This window comes from Ziziphus jujuba, chromosome 5 (assembly GCF_031755915.1).
Source record: "Ziziphus jujuba cultivar Dongzao chromosome 5, ASM3175591v1".
Classification (NCBI taxonomy): domain Eukaryota; kingdom Viridiplantae; phylum Streptophyta; class Magnoliopsida; order Rosales; family Rhamnaceae; genus Ziziphus; species Ziziphus jujuba.
The window spans coordinates 5,225,285-5,249,445 of NC_083383.1; the positions used below are offsets into that span (position 1 = coordinate 5,225,285).

The window sequence follows — 24,161 nt, forward strand, 5'->3', positions numbered from 1 at the left end:
AATCATATCTGTACAAATAGGATAGCCCATTTATATAGAATGGTAAAGGGGCCCTTTAGTATCATCGATCATAGAAATGAATAGAAAAATGAAGAGATATTTTAATCCTTACCAACTCGATCTTGTTGCTCCGGGAAACAAGCATGCATAAACCATTTGATGAAGTATGTGCCTGAATAGACCAAAGTCTCAATAATTAGCTCTCAGTCCTTTGGTCAAAAAACAACATCGATGAAGGTGTGTAGGTGCACTATTATGGGGTGGGGATTGTAACTTTCCATGAATTTCCCATTTTTCACTCAATGATGGAACTTTGCTTATTCATTTTTTTGAGGATCGACGAATTAAATGATATTTTTGTTCCAATTTTTGCCTCTTCTTCTCCCTGTGACTCAAATTTTTCCTAGCCATAATGGTTCAATTCCTATTAGTTTAGTTTCAATGATACAAGTCAGATCCTCGGCGTAGAAATATAAGAAGGCAATCCCCCTTCTCCACCGAAAGAAATGATATTATCAAGGATAATACAACACATAAAAAAAAGAACTAACCAAATTTGCCTGATGTAGAGGTAATCAAGAAAGCCGTATAAGTGAATATATAACCTACAGAAAAATGGGCTTACCCGACCAATCTTGCTTGCACAATGGAAAGAGCCAGCAGTTTATCTATCCATTGAGTCAAATTAGCCAAAGGTGTTCGTTCATGAGCCCATGCTAAAGTTTCAATCAATTCCTGCTAATATCCACACCAGGAAATTAAGAACATAAACCTAGTAGCCCAAACAAGATGTCCAAATAAAAATATCTACGCCCAAACTGATAAACTATTCATACCAAAAGAATTATATCCATTGATAAGTTATGAAGAGTTTAACCATAAATAATCTCTTAACCATCCCATCCAATGAGTGGAAAACTCATTAAATTATGAAACATTACCCTACTGTAATGTGATGTACTTCCAATGCCAATAAAAAGTCACCCATCCAATGGTATTTAACATCTAGAAAACTACCAAATAAAATGTGTACAAGTCGAAATATCACAAGTACCACCTTTTCTCGGACTGTCGCAAGGAAAATTATGACCAAAATCCTTTTTATCTGGCATTAACTTGGAACCATGTGCATTTAAAGCCCCTTTTACTAAGATCAGTGTAGTTGTATGTAAACCGAAAGCAATAGCAGGATGGACCAAGAAGTCTCCAGGTCCTATTATTAAGAATAGTGAATTACTATTCTCATTAACAGCATTTAACCAACCAGGCAACCATATGCTTCGACCTGCACTGAACGTAGGACCATTCATTAAAGATGAAAGTACATCAAACCCATATGAAGTTTTACCATGAGCTGATTGTATCCGTTGGGAAAATACAGGTTCGATCAAGATTTGTTTCTCCGGAGTACCAAAAGCAAGCATGACATCATTATGAACATAAAGTCCTAAAGTATGGAACCCCAGAAACAGGCTGGCCTAACTTAAATGGGATATAATGGCTTCTTTATGGTCTAACATTCTCACCAATACATTATCCTCATTCTATTTCGGATTGTAATCTCTAATAAAAAATATAGCTCCATGAGCAAAAGCCCTTGTCATGATGAATCATGCAATGTATTGGTGATGAGTATATAAAGCAGCTTGAGTAGTAAAGTCTTGTGCTATCAACGCATAAGCAGGTAAAGAGTACATGTGTTGAGTGACCAAGGAAGTAATACACACCTCAAATGTATGAGACAAGTTTTGTATCTATATATGCAACGAATGAATCAAAAGCAAAAATGAATTAGTGTGTTGTCTAGTTTTGCTTGGCCTACTCTAACATCTTCTCTTCATCTTCCTCTTCTTCCTTCAAAAAAAAAACCCTAACAATCCTAAATATCACCATACCAAAAACAAACACAAAAATCACCTAAACATCGAACCAAAAATTAGATTAAAGGATGTGCACAAGACTAACACCTTGTGTACAACACTCTTGGCCAAGGGAACCCAAAACCACACCAAACTCCAACATGGTATCAGAGCTTTGCTTGAACCATTGAGGGACCTTGTGAGCTTTGTTTCTAGCCTATTTTCTTGTGAGAAAACCCCCCATTTCATTCCTTTCATTTTTGGTTTGAAATGGTACAAAAACCTAGCCAGAAAACTCACCAAAAATCCAACCCAAGAGCCATTTTCTTCAAAAATCCAGTTTTGTGTCTACCTACAAGCCTCTGAACTTTGGGATGTGATGGAAGAATGTTATGAAGTTTAGGAGTTGAGGGAAAATGCCACACAAGCACAAAGACTTGCACATGAGACCTAGATAGCTAAAGGATTCAAGGCCTTGACAGCCCTTCATTCTTCAGTGAGTGACTCCATCATCACTAGAATCATGTCCTATACAAGTGCTAGAGAAGTTTGGTTAAAGATGTAAGAAGAATTTTAAAGAAACACTAGAATAAGACAAATGAAAGTTTTAAACTTAAGAAGAGAGTTTGAAACAATTAGAATGAAAGAAAATGAATTGGTTAAGGACTTTATCGATATACTACTAAAGGTTGTGAACCAAATTAGAGTCCTTAGAGAGCCATTGACCGACGAAAGAGCAGCGGGTAATACAGCAAAACCAACCAATTTGTCATGCCATGCACATAACCCCTTTTTGGTTGCCTTTGAAACTGTATTGAATTTATTCCATGACCTATTAGACATATATATTGAATCTATGAGGCATTGGAACCATTTCATGCTGCTCGGACTCCGTAAATGCACCAAAACCACTACCCGGGTCCATATCAGCTTCCACCACTTGTATGCTCAAAATCGGTCTTAGGTCTTTGGGTATGGACAAGCCTCCTGGAGAATGAATTACTCCCTGGATAAAGGCATCAAGGTTGTACTTAAACATCTTAGCTTGAGCCCTAGGGATCGGCCCGGTCTTCATTCGTATCACGTCAGCACCTTAGCGGGTTGTCGGTTGTGCGGGTTTGGGCGGATTCACATCAGAACTCAAACGTGAGAATGGTATGATCATATGATATGATGACAATGCTGTGGTTGTTATTGATCAAGAAGGAAATCCAAAAGGAACTTGAATTTTTGGCGTGATTGACCGGGAATTAAGACAATTAAATTTCACTCAAATAGTTTCATTAGCACCTGAAGTATTATAAGAAAAGACCATGACATAATTAATATAATTAATATAGTTATAATATTTAACTAAGTATTTACTGAGTATCTAATTGAAATTGATTAAGATTATTTAGTAAATTGAGATTTATTATTAGCAGTAGATTGGTTGTGTCTCACGTATATGCCTTTAAGAATTCATAATTAAAAAATAAAGAAAAATAGAAAAATAGCATGTTGATTATATCAAAATTCGAGTACAACAATAATCTGAGTTTATCATGAATAAAGAGATTATTACTGACATAATAACCTCTATACAAAATGTTGACATGAATAAAAAAAGAACAGTTTGAATACCACCTACTAACATTGCTGAAAACATTGTTAAAATCCTTTTACGCAAAGTTTTATTGAAAACATGCGGAAACATCAGGAAGACAACAAATATTTTTTGGTTTTAATGCTAGACATAGAAGGAACAGGAAAGGACCATATAAAGTTTTTTAAAATTTAAAATGGATCAGTCGACTCGGTCTACGAATATATTCGAACTATCAATGAATTCCTAGAATTTTAAGCAAAATGGGGATTGTAATTCCTTCTACTTCTCGTGGTATAATGATAGACAAAGAGGCTCGATTAGAAGAAATTGGTGAAGAACTTTTGTGTTATATATGGTAATCCTTCTTATATGCAAATTTTCATATTTGTAAAAAAAAAAAAAAAGAGAGACGGTGGTTTTCTAATATCACCCCTCCCGTATTAGTTGATACCTGAAGGAGTTTGACCTAAAATGAAAGAAAAAAAGAAAAAGGATTCATGAAGGTTGAATTACTGCATGATTGCCGAATGGTATAGTCTGAATTCATTTAGATAATGAAAATCTTATTCTAGATTATGTTTCAGGAATGATTATAAGTAGTTTTTTTTGTCCGTATATGACGAGAAAATCGAAGCAAAAGTGAAGCAAGTCATTATGATTCAACCAGCAGACGTATAGTTTATAACTCCGAAAAAAGATTCCAATGATAGATGGTTTTTTCAATTTCAACATTCATTTTTAGGATATACAATTCGAAGTTAAAAATTTCAAGCAACTTATTTTCTTCCAATAAAGAAAGTTAGAATTAAGTTAAGGAATGATAAATATAAAAATAAGAGCCTCTGTGTGTAAAATTTATGAAAAATGTCGACTGATCCATAGGCAGGGATGAATTATACTAATTTGTTCCAACTTGAGACATAACCAAAGGCAAGGATAATCTTTCTAAGCAAAAAAAGACTCTATAAATTTAAAGGAACTTTTGTACAAATACAAAAATAAAAATAAAGGATCTGTTTTGACATGAAATGAATATATCCATATATCTCTTACTTATATTTATGAGATGATAAAATATGGAAAAATCTATACAAAGAACTGGTTCAGGGAAGAATAGACATATTGGTTCACGTAAAAATGCGTGTAGAATACCAAAGGGAGTTATTCATGTCCAAACAAGTTTTAACAATACTATTGTGACTACTACAGATGTAAGGGATCAGGTAATTTCGTGGTCTTCTACCGGTGCTTGTGGATTCAAGGGTACAAGACGAGGGATGCCATGTGCTGCTCAAACCACAGGGGCAAATGCTATTAGGATAGTAGTGGATCAAGGTATGCAATGGGCAGAAGTTATCATAAAAGGCACTAGTCTCCGAAAAGATGCGGCATTAAGAGCTATTCGTAGAAGTGGTATACTATTAAGTTTCATATGAGATGTAACCCCTATGCCACATAATGGCTGTAGACCTCCTAAAAAAAGACATGTATAAAAATAAACATTGAAGATATTTCAAGAGAAATAAATAATTCAATGATCTGATCAAATAATATTACTATGGTTCACGAGAAGGTAACAGTATCTACCAGACACTGCAGTGGAAGTGTGTTGAATCACGAGTAGACAGTAAGCATCTTTATTATGGACGCTTTATTCTGGCTCCACTTATGAAAGGCCAAGCTGATGCAATTGACATTGTGATGCGAAGAGCTTTGCTTAGATAAATAAAATGAATATGTATAACACGTGCAAAATTTGATAAAATACCACATCAATATTCTACCATAGTGGCTATTCAATAATCTATACATGAAATTCTAATGAATTTGAAAGAAATCGTATTGAGAAGTAACCTTTATGGAACTCATGATGCGTCTATTTATGCCAAAGGTCCTTGATATGTAACTGCATAAGACATCTACTTACCACATTCAGGGGAAATCGTTGATAATACACAGCCTATAGCGAACCTAACGGAACCAACTAATATGTGTATTGAATTACAACTCGAAAGGCATCGCGGGTACCATATAAAAATGCCAAATAAATTTCAAGATGGAAGTTATCCTATAGATGGTTTATTCATGCCTATTCAAAATGCCAATCACAGTATTCATTCTTATGCAAATGAGAGTGAAAAACAAGAGATGCTTTTTTCTTGAAATATGGACAAATGGATGTTAACTCATAAAGAAGCACTTCATGAGGCTTCCAAGAATTTGATTGATTTATTTATTCCATTTTTACATGCAGAAGAAGAAAATTTTCATTTAGAAAAAAACCAACACAAAGTTACTTTACCCCTCTTTACTTTTCATGATAGATTGGCTAAATCATGTAAAAATGAAAACGAAATAGCATTGAAATCTATTTTTATTGACAAATTAGAATTGCACACCAAGGTATATAATTACCTTAAAAGGTCCAATATACATACATTATTAGACCTTTTGAATAACAGTGAAGAAGACCTTATGAAAATGAAACATTTTCGCATAGAACATATGATGAGAATCCGCCTGAGGTGCACAACTGACAACCCGCTGGGGTGCTGACCCGATACGGATGAAGATCGGGCCATTCACTAAAGCTCAAGCCAAAAAATTTAAGGACAACCTGGCTGATTTTATACAGGGAGTAATTAATTCTCAAAAGGATATATCAATACCCAAAGATACAAAACCTGTTTTAAGCATCCAAGTGATGGAGACCGTTACGGACCTAGGTAGTTGTTTTCGTGCAAATTTGGACTCTGAGCAGCAAGGAATGCTTCCAAAACTTCATGAAATCAATGAATATGATTAATAGGACATGGAATCCAGCCAAGGAAGAATCAAAAGCATCTAAAAAGGACTTGTATGGATAGCATCTCAATTTGGCCGAAAATGTGTTGTTTAGCCCCTGACTTTGACTTTTCTTCTTGTTTGACTTATTCCAATCAAGGGGCAACATGTGGGAATCATTATTAATCATATTTCACATCCTAAATGGCATATGGAAGCTGATTTGGAGCCTAAACAAGCTAGAGATTGGTCAAAGATACCTTAGTAGTCAAATTAGTCAACTAGTTTCCTAATTTGATTTTAACTTCTTGTTTTAGGAAATTAGTCTTTTATTTGGTTCTATTTATTTATTTACTGAAAAAATCAACTTAGAAAAGTTATTATTTTATTATTTTGATTGTAAATTAATGAATTCCTAACTCAAAATAAAGGAATTAATTAATCCAAATTAGATTAGGAAATGAGAAGAATTTCGGCCAAGCCAAGTTTCCTATTCTTTGGTGGTTGGTTTTACCTAAATAATTAGGGTTTTATCTTGTAACTTCTTAGCCTATTTAACGGCTTGTTTTATCAATAATATTTGGTACATTATTCATGTAGAAAATTATTTATGAGATTGAATTCTCTTTGTTCTCTTTGAACGCCTAAAAAACTATTAGTGAATGAGCGTTTTAGTTTGACTTATCAATAGGATATCCATCACCTGTTGTGGCGTCTCCTTATACCAAAATTTCTAATCACAGGTTGGTTAGGAGTTAAGGTGACCATTAGAATTTGAACATAATTAGATCCAAACTAATATAATACAGGTTTAGGCGCAGGTCGTCCTAGGTTCGTATCAAGATATAAAACATATATTGGATATTCTAGAAGTAAAAAAGCATTTCGTATAAATTTTAATGGATTATTTCTTTTTTTTTTCTAAAAGAAAAAAAGATAGAAATGAGTTTTGAATCTTTAGCACATTCCATATACTCAGAATAAATCCAAAATTGAATTGAACAAATAAATGTATCTAGGAAGAATTCACTATGAAGCGACTATTCCCTAGATATAGACATTGTGTTATTTTTTACTTTTTTTCACAATTGAATCAATTTAAAAAAGACCTAAAGTTAGGAATTTATCAATAGGTAATGTTGCTCCAATACCCAACCAAAGGGCTACTGCGGTACCAATAAAAAAGCCAGTTGTCCTTATTGGATGATGAAATGGGTTTTGGAATTTGTTAACATTCTCCAAAAAACGTATTGTTAATAACCCCACGGGTACGGAAACCATTAAAAGAACGCCTAATAATTTATCAGGCACTGTACAAAGAATTTGAAATATGGGAAAGAAATACCATTCAGGCAATAACTCCAAAGGAGTTGCAAATCGATCAACAAGTTCGCCAATCATTGATGGTTCTAGAACCGCTAAACCTATGTTACACACAATAGTACCTAAAATTACTATCGGAAAAATATATAAAAGATCGTTGGGCCATGCGGGCTCTCCATAATAATTATGCCCCATCCCCTTAGGATAGGTGAATTATTCTAGATCCATCCCCCAAAAGAACCGCACATGATAATTTTTCGTCATCCGGCTCGAGCACGAATCAAATGGACCAAATAGATCCATATAAAAAAAAATAAAATTGATATCATATCCACACCTATATGAATGATTCTATGTAAGAGTAGGAAAAAATTTACCAAATTTTCTTTTTTGGAGTTTCAACAACCATCCATTGTAAGGAATTTAGTTCTTACAGATAAATGCTCAATACCCAAATAAGCTTACAAATCATGATCAAGTGCTTTTAGTAAGCTTACAAATCATGATCAAGTGCTTTCTGGGTCGTCTTAGACATTGCAATTGGACTTTGTCGCCAAGAATATCCAAACTTTTTACATACAAAGGATTAACTTGTTACTAATCTAGCTTAGCCCCTATTCTTCTTATTCTTCTTTAGATCCCTTGTTTCACTCTGATAGTATAATAAATCGAGTCAATGCAGAGGAAATAAATACATTTCCATACTATTAAGTAAGTGAAATATATAGAACATACTCCGAGATTATGTCTGGATCTCATGGAGCCTATTCATACACGACATGATCAAGTTTGATCATAGAAAATATTCTCTTAACGAACCAGCCTATACCTCTATATGGGGCTTACATGGTGGTTGGAACAAAGATACATTTTTTTATTTAAGTTGTGAATTCAAATGTGGTAGATAAGGGCATATATTCTACATAGCCCAATCAACAGTTCAAGCCACACACTCCCATAATTCATTTTATCTTCAGAAAATTCACTTCAACTATGAGTGTCAAAAAAATAAAAATAATACATTATTACATTTTTGCGGAGTTGAAGAAAAATATCCAAATACATGTCTTATTCATTTCAATAAGACATATTTGTAGCAATGAAATACTATTGGTCTTACCCAAATTGATAAATGATTGATTAAAAATAGCTCTGATATAATATATTTTTTATATTATTTACATTAAAAATTACATTACATTATATTATAAAGGGCCAAAAATCCCTTGCTTACGTACCATTAAGAAGTGCATTAACATGAATACGGTAGTAAGAAGAGGTAATACAAAAGTGTGTAAACTATAAAACCGAGTCATAGTGGATTGTCCCACACTAGCACTTCCACGTAATAACTCTACCAAGGGCGATCCTATTACAGGAATAGCTCCTAGCACACCTGTTATAATTTTTACTGCCCAATAACCAATTTGGTCCCGAGCTAAGGAATAACCAGTTACACCAAGAGATGCGATTAATACACCCAAAACCACACCTGGCCGATCATCATTAGGCCATCATACTGGCCGACCATCGATGAACTAATCGGATTAACTAACCAAAGTTAGCTTCAGTCATTGTATATTGAATAGAAGCAAAAGCCTCCATAATGATTGGACGGTAATAAAAAGTCATAGCAAACCCTGTAGCTACTTGTACTAAAAAACAAGTAAGTGTAATTTAGCCTAGAAAATAAAAAAACGTTGACATGAAGAGGAACATATTTACTAGTTATATCATTTGTAATTGCCTAAATCTCAAGACATTCTTCGAACCAATCATAGATTTTATTGGGATAGGTAAACGAAGTGAACCCCCTCCCCCCGAGAACCGTTTACTAGAATTTCATCTCGTATGGCTTAAACAGAATCATCAAAATAGTAGTTCTACCAGATATGACTAATAGAAAGTTAAGTTTGAAACTTCTTAATCGTCTGATCCAATTGTTTCTGAAGACACAAAAGAATAAAAATCCGAAAGTTCTTTCTTGTGGTTATAATGCCAAAATATCAAGTCGGCTCATTTGTCTCTGTGGTGATGATTATAGGCCTTTTGAATCTTCTTTTTACCTATTTTATAGTTTTTTTTTTATTGTGTGTAATGCCCCTTTAACTACTCTCTTCTTTATTATTGATATTGATAGGAATTCTCTTGTTAAGACCTTATGACTCAATTAAAATCCCAGATTCATACTAAAGACACGATGATTCAATAAAACCCTTTCTTTATAAACTAATTCCAAAAATTCTTTGAGTAACAACTGTTGGATTATCACTTATTCAATGAATAACTAGAATGAATAAAAGTCCAACAACACCCTTGTCCTTTGATCAAAATAAGCGTAAATAGGAGTTTGCAAAAATAAAAATATTTCAATTTATAACTTCTAAATCTAATTCTTTTAAAAAAAAATGGAGGTCTGGACACATGGTCTGAATATTAAGGATGAATCATAGTGCTAATAACACTTTGGAATCTATTTCCTATATTCCATACCTCAGACACTGGAATGAATATCCGATGATCAATTACAATAAGTTACCCACTCATATTCCTAAAGTTGAGACTAAGAGGAATGTATAAACCAGTGCTTCCATAGATTCGATCGTGGTTTACATACAATTATAGATTCCATACCTGTTTATTTTGGATCGTCTCTCAAATAAAGAAATAGCAAGAGTCAAAGAAAAGGTAGCGATTCAAATCAAGATTTATCTGGTACCCTACTCACAAAATAAAAACTAAAAATAACAATTCTATTAGATTACTTGTATTCTTGTAGTTGGATCTCCATGTTTTCGGAATGCTCCAAATTCTACTGGAGCATCCAAATCGTGGTCAATACCAGCAAAAAAATCTCTGAACAAGGTTCTAGCCCCATGCCAAATGTGTCAAAAGTAAAAGAGCAAAGCAAATGAAGCATGTCCAAAAGTAAGCTAACCCCTCAGACTACTATGAAAAACACTATCAGATTTCAAGGTAGCACGATCTAATTCAAAAATTTCACCCAATTAAGCACGCCTAGCATATTTTTTCACAATAGCGAGATCACTATAACTAACTCCTACTTGTTCAACATTATATTGCGATTCTGCCCTTCTAACAGAAACATCAGCTCTAACAATTCCATCTCTGTCTACCAAAACAATAAGAAATGTTTCAAAAAAAGTAGGCACATGACACACAAAAAGTTCACGACCCACTTTATCTTTAAAAATAGGGTGTCCTAACCACCCAATAGAAATTCCATCCCCATTGTCCATTGAGCCCGCTCTGAATAATTCCTCCTTTGCTGGATTATTGCCGATGTAACAATAAAAAACTAATTTTTCAAGAATTTTAGACTAAGTTTAGGATAAACTTTGATTTTTGGCTAGCCCAGCACCAACCTGTCGATATATTTCTTGTTGAAAGTATCCTTGATCCCATCAATAATGAGTGGGACCAAATATTTCAATCAGGGTAGTTGCTAAACCATACCACATAGTTCCAGTAACCATAAAAGCTGCAAAAAAAGATAGTAGCGATACTACTAGAAAGGACAGTTTCAATATTTTTCCATACGTAATCCTTTGTATAGATGTTGGGGTGGATGGATACTAAGATGGAATAGACCCGCCAATATGCCTAAGGTCCCTATGATAATATGATGAGAGGCTATTCCTCCTGGAACAAAAGGATCAAACCTTGCACGCCCACACCGAATTTACGGATTGTACCCTTCCGGTTAGTCCATAAGGATCGGATACCCATATTCACAAACCATACAATCTTATTACATGAAATGTGCCAAAAACAAAGCAAGCCAGCCCTGAAGGTAATAAATGAGTTCCAAAGATTTTGGGCAAATCCAAAGAGGGTTTTCCTATACGTTCATCACAATATATTTCTAGATCCTAATACACCTAGTGCAAGATAGCTGCCAAAAAGCATAAGCCAGAAAACACAATATGTGCATCGGCCATGCCTTCGTAACTCCAAATACCTGGATTCATTATAGTCCCTCCTGTGATACTCCAACTATTTGGTTATTCCTAAACAAGTCATGAAGGGTATAGCAAACATCCCTTGTCTCCACATTGGATCAAGAACAAGGTCAGAGGGATCAAAAATCGCTAATTTGTATAGAGCCATCGAACTGACCCAACCAGTAACCAAAGCTGTATGCAATATATGGACAGCAAGTAAACGACCAAGATCATTCAATACGATGGTATGAACATGATACCAAGGCAAACCCATGGAAATACCCCTCTATCAACGAAAAATAGACACTATGTAACTTTATTGCACTGTTAAAAAACTATACTATAGACCTTCCCTTTTGAGTGGATTATCCTCGGGAAAGGATTGATATTTGTTCTATTCTTTTAGTAATAATGGAACAATTTTATTTGTAGGAACAAAAGGAAGCAGATCTATTCTACATCCGACACAAAATGGTAAGAGGTTGATACCTTTTACATGAGTGACTGCATTTATATTTTTTATTTCATCATTAAAAGGACCTATTTGTAAGAATTTCCCTTTAGTGTTTATGTCTTCCTTTTTTATAAACTTATTCGATCTATGGATAAAATAGGACAAAGAACAATATTCTTAAGACAATAAATACATTCTTATGCTTTCACATCAAAGTGAGCTATAGTAATTAATTTTTATTTCATTTAATGCCTATTTGATATGAACCTAGGACGACCTGCTCCTAAACCCGTATTATATTAGTCTGGATCTCAATTAAGTTCAAGTTCTAATGGAATGGACCTCAACCCCTAACCAACCTGTGGTTAGAAACCTTGGTATAATGTAGACGCCACAATAGGGGATGGAAAACCTATTGATAAGTCAAGCTAAAACAACCAATTCTCTAATGGTGTTTTAGGTGTTCTCAAAGAACAAAGAGATAATTAATCTCACAAGTGTTTTCTTAATCAAATCAGAGTTGTATTCATATTGAAAAATAAGCCTTTAAATAGGCTTTGAAAGAAACAAACTAAACCCTAAAAACCCTAGGTAAAATCGGCCACACACATAAAGAAACCTAGTTGGCCGAAACTATACTTCCTTTCCTAATCTAAGTTTGATTAATTAATTCTTTTATATTAAATTAGGAATTAATTAATTTACAATGGAAAGAATAAAATAAAAATTTTCCTAAAGTTATTTGTCCAGAAAATAAATAAATAAAAAAACCCACAAAGAAAGAAAGTCAATCGCAAATTAGGTAACGAGTTGACTTTGACATCTAGGCTGAATTATGTCTTCAACCGAGCTAACTTATGTCTGTCTGAGCTAACTTGTGTCTGGCCGAGCTAACTGATGTCTATCCGAGCTAAGTTGTGTCTGGCCGAGTTAACTGTTGTCTGTCCGAGCTAAGTTACATCCGATGTTCGAAGTCCGAGATCAGATGTCCGAGGCAAGGGTGTCCGATATAAAATGTCCGATGTATGAGTATACGATGTATCAACCTCCACCAATTGGATACTTAAAACAGGTCTTATATCTTCGGGTATGGACAAGCCCTTTTGAGAATGAATTACTTTTTGGATAAAGGCAGCAAGGTTATCCTTAAACCTCTTAGCTTGAACCCTAGTGATCGGTCCAATCTTCATCCGTATCGGATCAGTACCCCAGCGAGTTGTCGGTGGTGTGACCTCGGGCGGGTCTGCATCATTCACCTCCACTTGAAAAGGATTTGTCCTCAAATCAAAGTCATCACCTGCAGCAAAAGGAGATAAATCAGCAACATTAAAGGTAGCACTAACACTATTGTTCGGTCCTTCTCTCAATATTTGCTCGTGTCTTCTCATGAATCTGCTTTACAAAATCAGCTTTTTGTTTTCCACCTAGATTTGCACACTCACTTAAAGGTAAAGGTGCTAAATCTAATGGAGTCAAAGGATTAAAACCATAAACAATTTCAAATGGAGTAAATTTAGTTGCTGAATGTTAAGACTTATTATATGCAAATTCAACATGAGGCAAACATTCTTCCCAAGTTCTTAAATTTCTACTAATTAATGCTCTTAACAATGTAGACAAGGTTCTATTTACTACTTTAGTTTGTGGATGACAAGTAGTTGAAAATAAAAGCTTAGTACCTAATTTAGCCCACAAAGTTTTCCAAAAATAGCTTAAGAACTAAGCATCCCTATCTGAAACAATAGTTCTTGGCATCCCATGCAATCTCACAATTTTCTTGAAAAATAAATTAGCAATATTGGATGCATCATCAGTTTTGTTACATGCAATACAATGTGCCATCTTAGAAAACTTATCTACTACAACAAATATTGAATCCTTACCTGTCCTTGACCTAGGCAACCCAAGAATGAAATCCATAGACAAATTTACCCAAGGATAGGTAGGAATCGGCAAAGGCTTATACAATCCATGCGGCTTCAATGTTGATTTTGTTTTTCGGCACTTCAAACATCTTTCACAGATTCTCTCAATATCTCTCCTCATGTTAGGCCAATAAAAATGTTCTTGCAGTAAGGATAAAGTTTTTAAAACACCAAAATGACCCATTAAACCACCCCCATGTCCTTCCCGAATCAATAATTCCCTAATACTACAATTAGACACACAAAGTTTGTTTTCCTTACACAAATATCCCTCAAATATGTACAATTCATTAAATCCACGTTTTAAACAGGTTCTAAAGATTTCTCCAAAGTCACTATCATGCTCATAAAGTTCTTTCAATTGCACAAATCCAAGCAATCTTGCATCTAAGGTAGAAAAGAGTACATACCTTCGGGATAATGCATTGGCAACCACATTTTCCTTACCTTTTATGTAGCGGATCACATATGGAAAGGTTTCAATAAATTCAATCCACTTGGCATGCCTTTGGTTGATCTTTCCTTGACCCTTGATATGCTTCAAAGACTCATGATCCGTATGAATCACAAACTCCTTTGGCATGAGATAATGCTGCCACGTCTCCAAAGCCCTCACCAAAGCATACATCTCCTTGTCATAAGTCGGGTAGTTTAGGGCAGCTCCATTTAATTTTTCTCTAAAGTAGGCTATGGGTCTTCCTTCTTGCATTAAGACAGCTCCAATACCTACACCCGAAGCATCACACTCAATTTCAAAAGTCTTAGAAAAATTTGGCAAAACTAACAAAGGTGCGTTACATAATTTTTCTTTCAACAAATTAATAGATTTTTCTTGTACTTCCCCCCATTTAAAGCCGACATTCTTCTTGACAACTTCATTCAATGGTTCTGCTATGGTACTAAAATCCTTGACAAATCTTCTATAAAAGCTTGCCAAGCCATGAGAGCTCCTCACTTGGGTGATAGAAGTAGGAACCGGCCACTCTTGAATTACTTTCACCTTAGCTTGGTCAACTTTGATTCCTGCAGCACTTACTACAAATTCTAGAAACACAAGCTCATCTTTACAAAATTCACATTTTCTAATGTTAGCAAACAATCTTTCCTTTCTAAGAACTTGCAAAACTTGCCTAAGTTGCTCCACATGGTCATCCAAACTTTGGCTATATATTAGAATGTCATCAAAATAAACAACCACAAATTTACCAATAAATGGACGCATTACATTCTTCATGAGCCTCATGAAAGTACTAGGTGCATTGGATAATCCAAAAGGCATACCTAACCATTCATACAGCCCATATTTAGTTTTGAATGCGGTTTTCCATTCATCACCTTCTTTCATCCTAATTTGGTGATAACCACTCCTAAAATCAATTTTCGTAAACATGCAAGCACCATGCAACTCATCAAGCATATCATCTAATCTAGGAATGGGATGCCTATATTTGATGGTAATGTTATTTATAGCCCTACAATCAACACACATTCTCGAAGAACCATCCTTTTTAGGTACCAACAAAACAGGAACAGCACATGGACTTAAACTCACATGAATGTATCCTTTATCAAGCAAATCATTTACCTGTTTTTGCAGCTCCTTTGTTTCTTCGGGATTGCTCCTATAAGTTGGTCTATTTGGTATGGCAGCCCCTGGAATAAAGTCAATTTGATGTTCTATCCCTCGAATAGGTGGTAATCCACTTGGGATTTCATTTGGGAAGACATCTCCAAACTCCTTCAAAAGAGAAATCATTGAACTTGGCAATTCAAGTTCTTCAAAGTTAGTTTGATCATTAAAATAATTTTCTTTATAAATCATGAACAGCAAAGGTTTCTTACACTCAATAACCTTATTAATATCCCCTAAAATCAAATAAAAATTGCTGCTTAATCTTTCTTTTCTTTCTTTTTCTTTTTTTCCCTTGGATTGGCGCAAACCTTCGGATTTCTCTTCCTCCTCCATGCTCTAGGGTTTGCCACTTTCTTTCCCCTCTCTTTCGGTTTTTCCTTGATCTTTCCACTTAATATGAGTCTTAGAAACCTTACCTTGGTCAGCAACCTCATTCTTACCTCCTTGAGAGGATGGTGAAGCCGTTGGTGCCATACTTTCTTTTTCCTTGAGCTTTTCGGCTTCTCTTCTTTGTTGCATTTGTAATTGGTCTTTGTAAACTTCTTTAGGAGATAATGGTTCCAGCTTGACCTTCTTCCCTTTAAACTTGAAAACAATACTATTTTCTCGACCAAAATGAGTAGCATCTTTATCAAATCGCCATGGCCTACCTAGTAGTATATGTCCAGCAATCATGGGAACAATATCACATAAGACTACATCCTCATATCTACCTATACTAAATTTTACTTTGGCTTGTTTGTTTACCCTCATCTCACCACTATCATTTAACCATTGTAACCTATAGGTTTCTGGATGTTTAATTGTTTTCAAGCCTAATTTATCAACTACAAGATTACTTATCACATTGGTACAACTCCCACTATCTATAATCATGCTACAAATTTTACCTTGTATTTAGCAGCGAGTGTGGAAGATGTTTTCTCTTTGTATCTGCTCTTCATCTTTGTAGACAGCAAGTGCTCTCCTTGAAACCAAGCTCAACTCAGCATTAGATGTATCTACAGGTTCGGCTTCATCTTCATTGCAATCCTTCTCTTGCTCAGTTTCAGCCCTACTAGCCTCACTCTCAGATTCCACCTCTCCATTACCCTTAATTACCATTATCCTTCTATTCGGGCATTGGCTGGCTATATGTCCTCTTCCTTGGCACTTGAAACTAATAATTTCACCTTTAATGGCTTGGGCAGATTCGACTTTAAGTTCTCTTCTTGGCCGGTTAGTAGCTTCTTCACCAAGCTTCGGCTTCAGCTTGCTTTCATAAGTAGAATTGTTTTTCCAGCCACTTGAACTTGTCCTTCCACTGCTAGAGACTCCTCTAAACCGTGTGCTAACACCCCTCGTCTTGACATCTCCAATATTGTTGTAACTCAAGTTGGTTGGCAATGTCACGGTTTAACCCTCCAAAAATCTTGCCATTGTTGCCTCCCTATCCTCGTTCATATTCAGCCTCATCATTAACATCTCCATCTCTTTGTAATAATCCTCCACGGACCTACTTCCTTGAGACAAAGATTGAAGCCTTTAATGTAGCAACCTATGGTAATGGGATGGCACAAATCGCTTTCTCATGGCTCCTTTCATTTGTCGCCATGTTATAATCAAGTCATCACCAACTCCCCTTCGGGTGCTTTGCTCATTTGTCCACCATTGGAGTGCATAATGGCCAAACTCCATTGCTGCCAACTTCACCTTCTTACCTTCCGAATAGTTGTGGCAGTAAAAAATCATCTCCATTTTTTCTTTCCCACTCCAAATAAGCTTCGGGATCACTTTTACCCATAAAAGGTGGGATGTTAACCTTGATATTTCCCAAATCATCATCTGTATCTTCCCTCCTATATCTTCCATGGCCAGCTTTATCTTGGACAGCAAAAGTTTCATCCATACCTTCTTCAAAGTCTCCATCGAATGGCTCCTCATCAAATTCCTCTCTCGGTCTCTCGCGACCTCCTCGTCCTCATCCTCGCCCTCCATGGAATTATTGCCTATTTCTTATATTTGGCATTCCTTGTGAGGCTTGTAATCTTCCCACTCTTTGATTCACATGCTCAACTTGAGCACTAACCCGCTGTATTGACTCCAAAACAGCTCCCATGTCCACTTGTTCTCAACTCCTGGTAGCACGGGCATCGCCATGGAATGCTACGGACTCCTCCTCATTGATCCTCAAAGGTGGATCTCCTCTCCTCATTCTTGATTCTGTCATGTTAGTATAATAATGCAAAAAAATAAAATAAACCCTCACAATATTCACTCCCTCATGTGTTTCACTCAAACAAGATCTCGACACTCGTGTTTGCACACTAGTTTCGGCTTTTACCCTCTTTTAAGCTCACACACTCTTGCCTTTTTCCACTCAATGAATTATCTCAAAGTTCTAATTAAAACACCCACAAAACAGCAATTAGATCACTAGTATGTTTTAATTAAACTTATCAACAAAACAGTAAGCAAAAATAAACAAATACCGAACGGAATGAAAATACCTATTTTCGATTTTTCTAGACAAAATAAAGCAAATTAATGAGAAAACTTTGGAATTTTGAAGAACTGGACTAGATATAGAATAGTTGTTGGTTGTTGTTCTTTGTAATTCAAGTTTTTGTATCAAATCCTTTAACTATTTTTAATCCAAATAATTTAGCACTCAAAATCAAGTATCCAGCAGCAAACATAACTCTCCAGAAACTCCAAATATGAAATAAATAACCAACACAGTAGCAGCTACAAGAAATTTCCAGCAACAAACTGCAACACCAATTTTCAACAAACCAATATATATATATATATTTTTATAATATTTGGATTTCTTCTTCTTTTTTTTTTTTCACTCACAGAACATAAAACAACTGCAGTAGCAAGAATAAACAACAAATTTGCAGTTCCAACTCCAAAAATTCACCAAACCCATGATCTCCAAATAAACACAAATGTGCAGTTTTTTTTTTTTTTTAAATGTTGCCGTAAGCTCCTTTTTTTTCTTTTTTTCTTTTTTTTTTTTTTTGAATGGATGAATGCAAATAGTTAAGCCTAAAACAGCAAAGAAAAATCAACAAAAACCAAATTAACAAGAACAATGATAAAAGACTACCAACAAACTAGGAAACAAAAATACGACAAAACTAGGAAATCCTAATTCAACTAGGAATGAATTTTTATTTTTTTTTAAATGCAGAACGTGTATGGGATGGATGCAACCTCAACCTAATGTTAAAATTGCAGAATAACACAAAAACAAATAAAGCAAATAAAGGTAGATCAAACCTGAACAAAATTTAGCTCTGATACCAAATGATACGAACCTAGGATGACCTGCTCCTAAATCCGTATTATATTAGTCCGGATCTCAATTAAGTTCAAGTTATAATGGAATGGACCTCAACCCCTAACCAACCTGTGGTTAGAAACATTGGTATAATGTAGACGCCACAACAGGGGATGGAAAACCTATTGATAAGTCAAGATAAAACAACCAATTCTCTAATGGTGTTTTAGGTGTTCTCAATGAACAAAGAGATAATTAATCTCACAAGTATTTTCTTAATCAAATCAGAGTTGTATTCATATTGAAAAATAAGCCTTTAAATAGGATTTGAAATAAACAAAATAAACCCTAAAAACCTTAGGTAAAACCGGCCACACACATAAAGAAACCTAGTTGGCCGAAACTGTACTTCCTTTCCTAATCTAAGTTTGATTAATTAATTCCTTTATATTAAATTAGGAATTAATTAATTTACAATGGAAAGAATAAAATAAAAACCTTCCTAAAGTTAGTTGTCAAGAAAATAAATAAATAAAAAAACCCAAAAAGAAAGAAAGTCAATCGCAAATTAGGTAACAAGTTGACTTTGACATCTAGGCTGAATTATGTCTTCAACCGAGCTAACTTATGTCTACCTGATGTTCGAGCTAACTTATGGCCTATCCGAGCTAACTTATGTTTGTCCGAGCTAATTTGTGTCTGGCTGAGCTAATTGATGTCTGTCCGAGCTAAGTTGTGTCTGGCCGAGCTAACTGGTGTCTGTTCGAGCTAAGTTATATCCGATGTCCGAAGTCCGAGATCAGATGTCCGAGGCAAGGCTCCGATGTCCAAGGCAAGGGTGTCTGATATAAAATGTCCGATGTATGGGTATCTCCACCACTTGGATACTTAAAACAGGTCTTTTATCTTCATGTATGGACAAGCCCTTTTGAGAATGAATTACTTTCTGGATAAAGGCAGCAAGGTTATCCTTAAACCTCTTAGCTTGAACCCTAGTGATCGGTCCAGTCTTCATCCGTATCGGATCAGTACCCCAGCGAGTTGTCGGTGGTGTGACCTCGGGGGGGTTCGCATCACTATTTGTGCTCCAAAAGTTCCTTTTCGAAACCCTAGAGAGGAAGATGCATCGTGGATTGACATATAGTGAGACTTCTCAGATATATTTGGTCATATGGTATTTCCCTGTTCTCTTACTCGATCAAGATATCCTCTCTTTCACCCAAGAAAAGTTGGTTGAATCATCAAAAATTTGGAGCGTGAAATACAATGAAATGCAATTCAATCTATTTTTTAGGGGGGTATACAGATTAATATTCTTAATTATAATAATTTATAATTTATGGTTGGCTTGGTTAGACCAAAAAAATGAAATATAATATAAATATAAGGCTCCATTTAAAAAAAAAAAAAACCAATTGGTAATATCTCTATGATTACCACTTATATCATATTCTATTTATAAAGATTTTCCACTTACAATATCTAATGATGATATATAATAATGATCTCAAGCTGTTAATCAATCAAGTAATGTGATGAATGCACTGAATAATTGCTATTTTGCGGGAGACATGGAATTAAAAAAAAAAAAAGGGAAGTCGTAGCAAAAAGACGTGGTATTGGGGCATTTGTCCTATATGTGCAAATTCAAATCGGGCAGATCTTTACTCGAAGTAGAGCCTAAACCTAAAAAAAGTTGAAGAAGACCGTTTAGGAACAAGAAAATTACATCGTGATTTGGATTGGATCCTGATGAAACAATACATCAATGAGAAGTTAGTCCATTAAGTTTAGTGAATTTTTTTTATTTATAGGTTTTTAATTTATATATAAATTAAAACAGGCCAAAACTCATCTTTCTTGAAACATGAAAGAAAAAGCCCCCTTTTGTTACAAGTTAAAAAAAGCCTGCTATGAATATAACAAAATAAAGAAAGCTAGAATCTACACATTGATTCTTTTTTTTTTCTCAATTTGTGTTGAACCGTATGCATGAAAAGGTGCATGTACGGTTCGTAAGGGATACAATTTTATCCCAATCAACCGACTTTATCGAGAAAGATTACTTTTTTTAGGTGAACCAGTTGATAACGAGATCTCGAATCAACTTATTGGTCTTATGGTATATCTCAGTATAGAGGGCGATACCAAAGATCTGTATTTGTTTGTAAACTCTCCTAGCAGGTGGCTAACACCCCGAGTAGCAATTTATGATACTATGCAATTTGTGCGACTAGATAAACAGACAATATGCATGGGATTAGTTGCTTCAATGGCATCTTTTATTCTAGTCAGAGGAGAAATTACCAAACGTCTAGCATTCCCTCAAGCTTTGCGCCAACGAGTTTTTTATTGGATTTCAGAGAAAAAAACGAGGACTATGCCTTCACACTATAGGAAATATGAATATAATTGCATCGCATTTCGAATTCGATATAAAAAGAAAAAAATTTCAAAATACTTATATTATGTATCAAAAGAGTTGTATGAGATAAAAAAAGGGTATTTCCAATTTTATCTGACCTAACGGGAGACCTATTTCAGCATATTTCCAATTTTGTTTGCACACCGAAGATAACAATATTTATGTTATGAAAGAATACGAAAAAAAAAACTAATAATAAAAAAATAAATAAGTAAAAAAAATCTTGTTTATTTGTATTGAAAAAAAAAGAAAACTTTGGGATTGCTAAATAGCAGACGAAATAATAAAGCAACGGAGCCATCATAGTATTTTTTAACTACTCCAAAAGGAAGGGTGGTTAGTGGATCATTTACCTATGTGAATTTGACAAACTCTATATATATTTTTTCAATTTTTTTTATTTTTTTATCTATTTCCTCGATGTAAGAAAAAAAGGAAAAAGTGAATTCCCTTTTAGAGCCGTATGCAATGCGCAAAAGATGCTTGTACGGTTGTTCAATTCTATCTTTTTTTTCGTACTTTTTCTTTTATTATTCTTTATCTCTTCGACTTTCATCATGCATGATAGAGGAACTATCTATTATGTTATATTATTAGGGTAATGATGCATCAACCTACTAGTTCTTTTTATGAGGCACAGACAGGAGAATTTGTCATGGGAGTGGAAGAACTAGTAAAGTTACGCGAAACTGTCACAATGGCTTATGTACGAAGAATAGGCAAGCCTTTATGCGTTGTTTCTGAAGACATAGAAAGAGACATTTTTATGTCAGCAACAGAAGCCGAAGCTCATGGAATTGTTGATTGTGTAGCAGTTAAAAAAAAATAAAAAAACTAAAACTAATAGAACAGGGGTTTTACCGGGTTTAATATTCTATCAATTAATAATTAATCTATTAATATATATAAATTAATCCATTAATGTATAAATGATTCATAATCATCTGGTTAGGATCGATCTAAACCATCTCTTATGTATATGATTCAACATGCCAACTATTAAACAACTTATTAGAAACACAAGACAGTCAATAAAAAATGACACGAAATCTCCTGCTCTTCGAGGATGTCCTCAGTGGCTAGGAACATGCACTAGGGTGTATGTGCGACTCGTTCAGATAATGTGCTAGGCCAAAAGAAAGAAAACAATTGGTCCAATATTAGCGATCAGGACCAATGAATAGGATAGAATGAAAGAAGCCCATTTACTATCTAAAACTAAAAAGGTAAATCTAAAAATAAAAAAAGATCTAGCATATCTTTCTATTGAGTTATCAAATTTATGGTTTTCATTGGTACCAAACCCAATCATTTCAAATTTTAATTTACTACGAGAAAGAATTCTCCATTGGTAGAAAATGGTATCCATTAAGCATGGAAATCCGATTTAAAAGGCCGAAAGGTTATGCCTTTATTCTTGACTCTTACAATAACGGATTAACAGGGTCAGCTACCCCTTAATCTTCATAATTAAACACCATTATTGTATCGGTGAGTTTCATTGTGAAAGACCTATTACTAGATAATTATGGGTAGAGCCAAAGAGTGTGAATTGTACAAGTTAACAGTAACATTCATTAAATGAAAGAAGGGGCTCTGGTGTATAGAGAGGACCTCACCATTTATGAAGAAATCATAGAAATGATGGAACCCACTATACCCATTTATATTTACTACCTTTTTGATTTATTATGTTTTTTTTATACTAGGTATCAAAAAAATTTAATATTTTAAGGTGAAAGCTTATAAAAAAAATCATGGTCGAGAAGGTTATAGTACCAAAAGTCATTGGAATTTTGTTTTATACATTGGAAGAATCTGTTTTATTATTAATAGACTACGAAAGGGAAAGGAAATAATTGAAAGAAAAGTAGAACAAAAATTTGTTTATTTGCCTCAAGCTTTCGAGGGGCTCATTCAAGACTTAGTCAGACTATTACTTAACAGAAAATAAGAGCATGGTTTCAGCTCATCGGGATAGAGATAGGCAAAAGAGCTTTTTCGGTGTTTGGGGATCACTCAGATAAAGGCAAAATTCGAGACAATAATGTACGCTATAGTTATAGTAGACTAATACATAATTTGTACAAGAGGCAATTGCTTCTTAATCGTAAAATACTTGCACAAATAGCTATATTAAATAGGATATGTTTTTATATGATTTCTAATGGGATCATAAAATAAGGAGATTGGAAGGAATCCATTGGAAGGCTTTAAATGGAGTTCCCAAGAGAATGAACTCCTGGAAGGTAGAGTAGATATTAGTATGATAAAATATCATCCTATGAGAAAGTTGTCAAAATGAGCAAACACGTTCAATAAAAAAAGATTTATTATTCTTTCCCAATTATTTTTTTCTTAGGACACAAAAATCAAACTTGGATTCTCAAAACTTTTGAACAAAATGTAAATTCGAATTTGAGTTCGGATTGGAATTTTATTTTGATTCAATTGAAGAGTTATATATTTTTAGTTCGCAGACCAGCAGTTCGAGTGGTCGACTCGCTTCTTTCAAATTGTTTCTCATTATTAAGAAATGGTAACGAAGATAAAATATGAGCTTATTTTATAGCGACGGTAATTAATCGTTGATGTTTTAAAGTCAATTTATTCACCTGTCTAGATAATATTTTTCCTTGTTCGCTAATAAATCGACTAATTAAACCCATGTTTCGATAATCAATTCGATCTCCTAATTGGATCGAGGGCAAACGCCTATGAAAAGATCGCTTGGATTTAAGAAAGAATCGCTTGGATTTATCCATGGTTTGTTTATTCCTTATCCCAAAAATCCTACTCATATTTCAATCGGATCAAAACAAAAATGATAAAAAATGATTTTGAATTAATTAATAAATAAGATTTGTTTATATTTAATATATGTTATAGAAATGGTTATGTTATATATAATATGTCATTTTTCACCTTCCTTGGATT

The 24,161-nt window shown here is 34.5% G+C and overlaps 3 pseudogenes; 1 reads left to right on the forward strand and 2 right to left on the reverse strand.

The window, feature by feature from the left end:
* Positions 1–546: 546 nt before the first annotated feature.
* On the reverse strand, positions 547–1,424 carry LOC125420124 (photosystem I P700 chlorophyll a apoprotein A2-like; annotated as a pseudogene).
* A 3,099-nt stretch (positions 1,425–4,523) lies between these two features.
* LOC125420136 (DNA-directed RNA polymerase subunit alpha-like) lies at positions 4,524–7,124 on the forward strand (annotated as a pseudogene).
* Positions 7,125–8,759: 1,635 nt separating this feature from the next.
* Positions 8,760–24,161, reverse strand: part of LOC125420098 (photosystem II CP47 reaction center protein-like) — a 29,420-nt pseudogene continuing 14,018 nt past the window's right edge.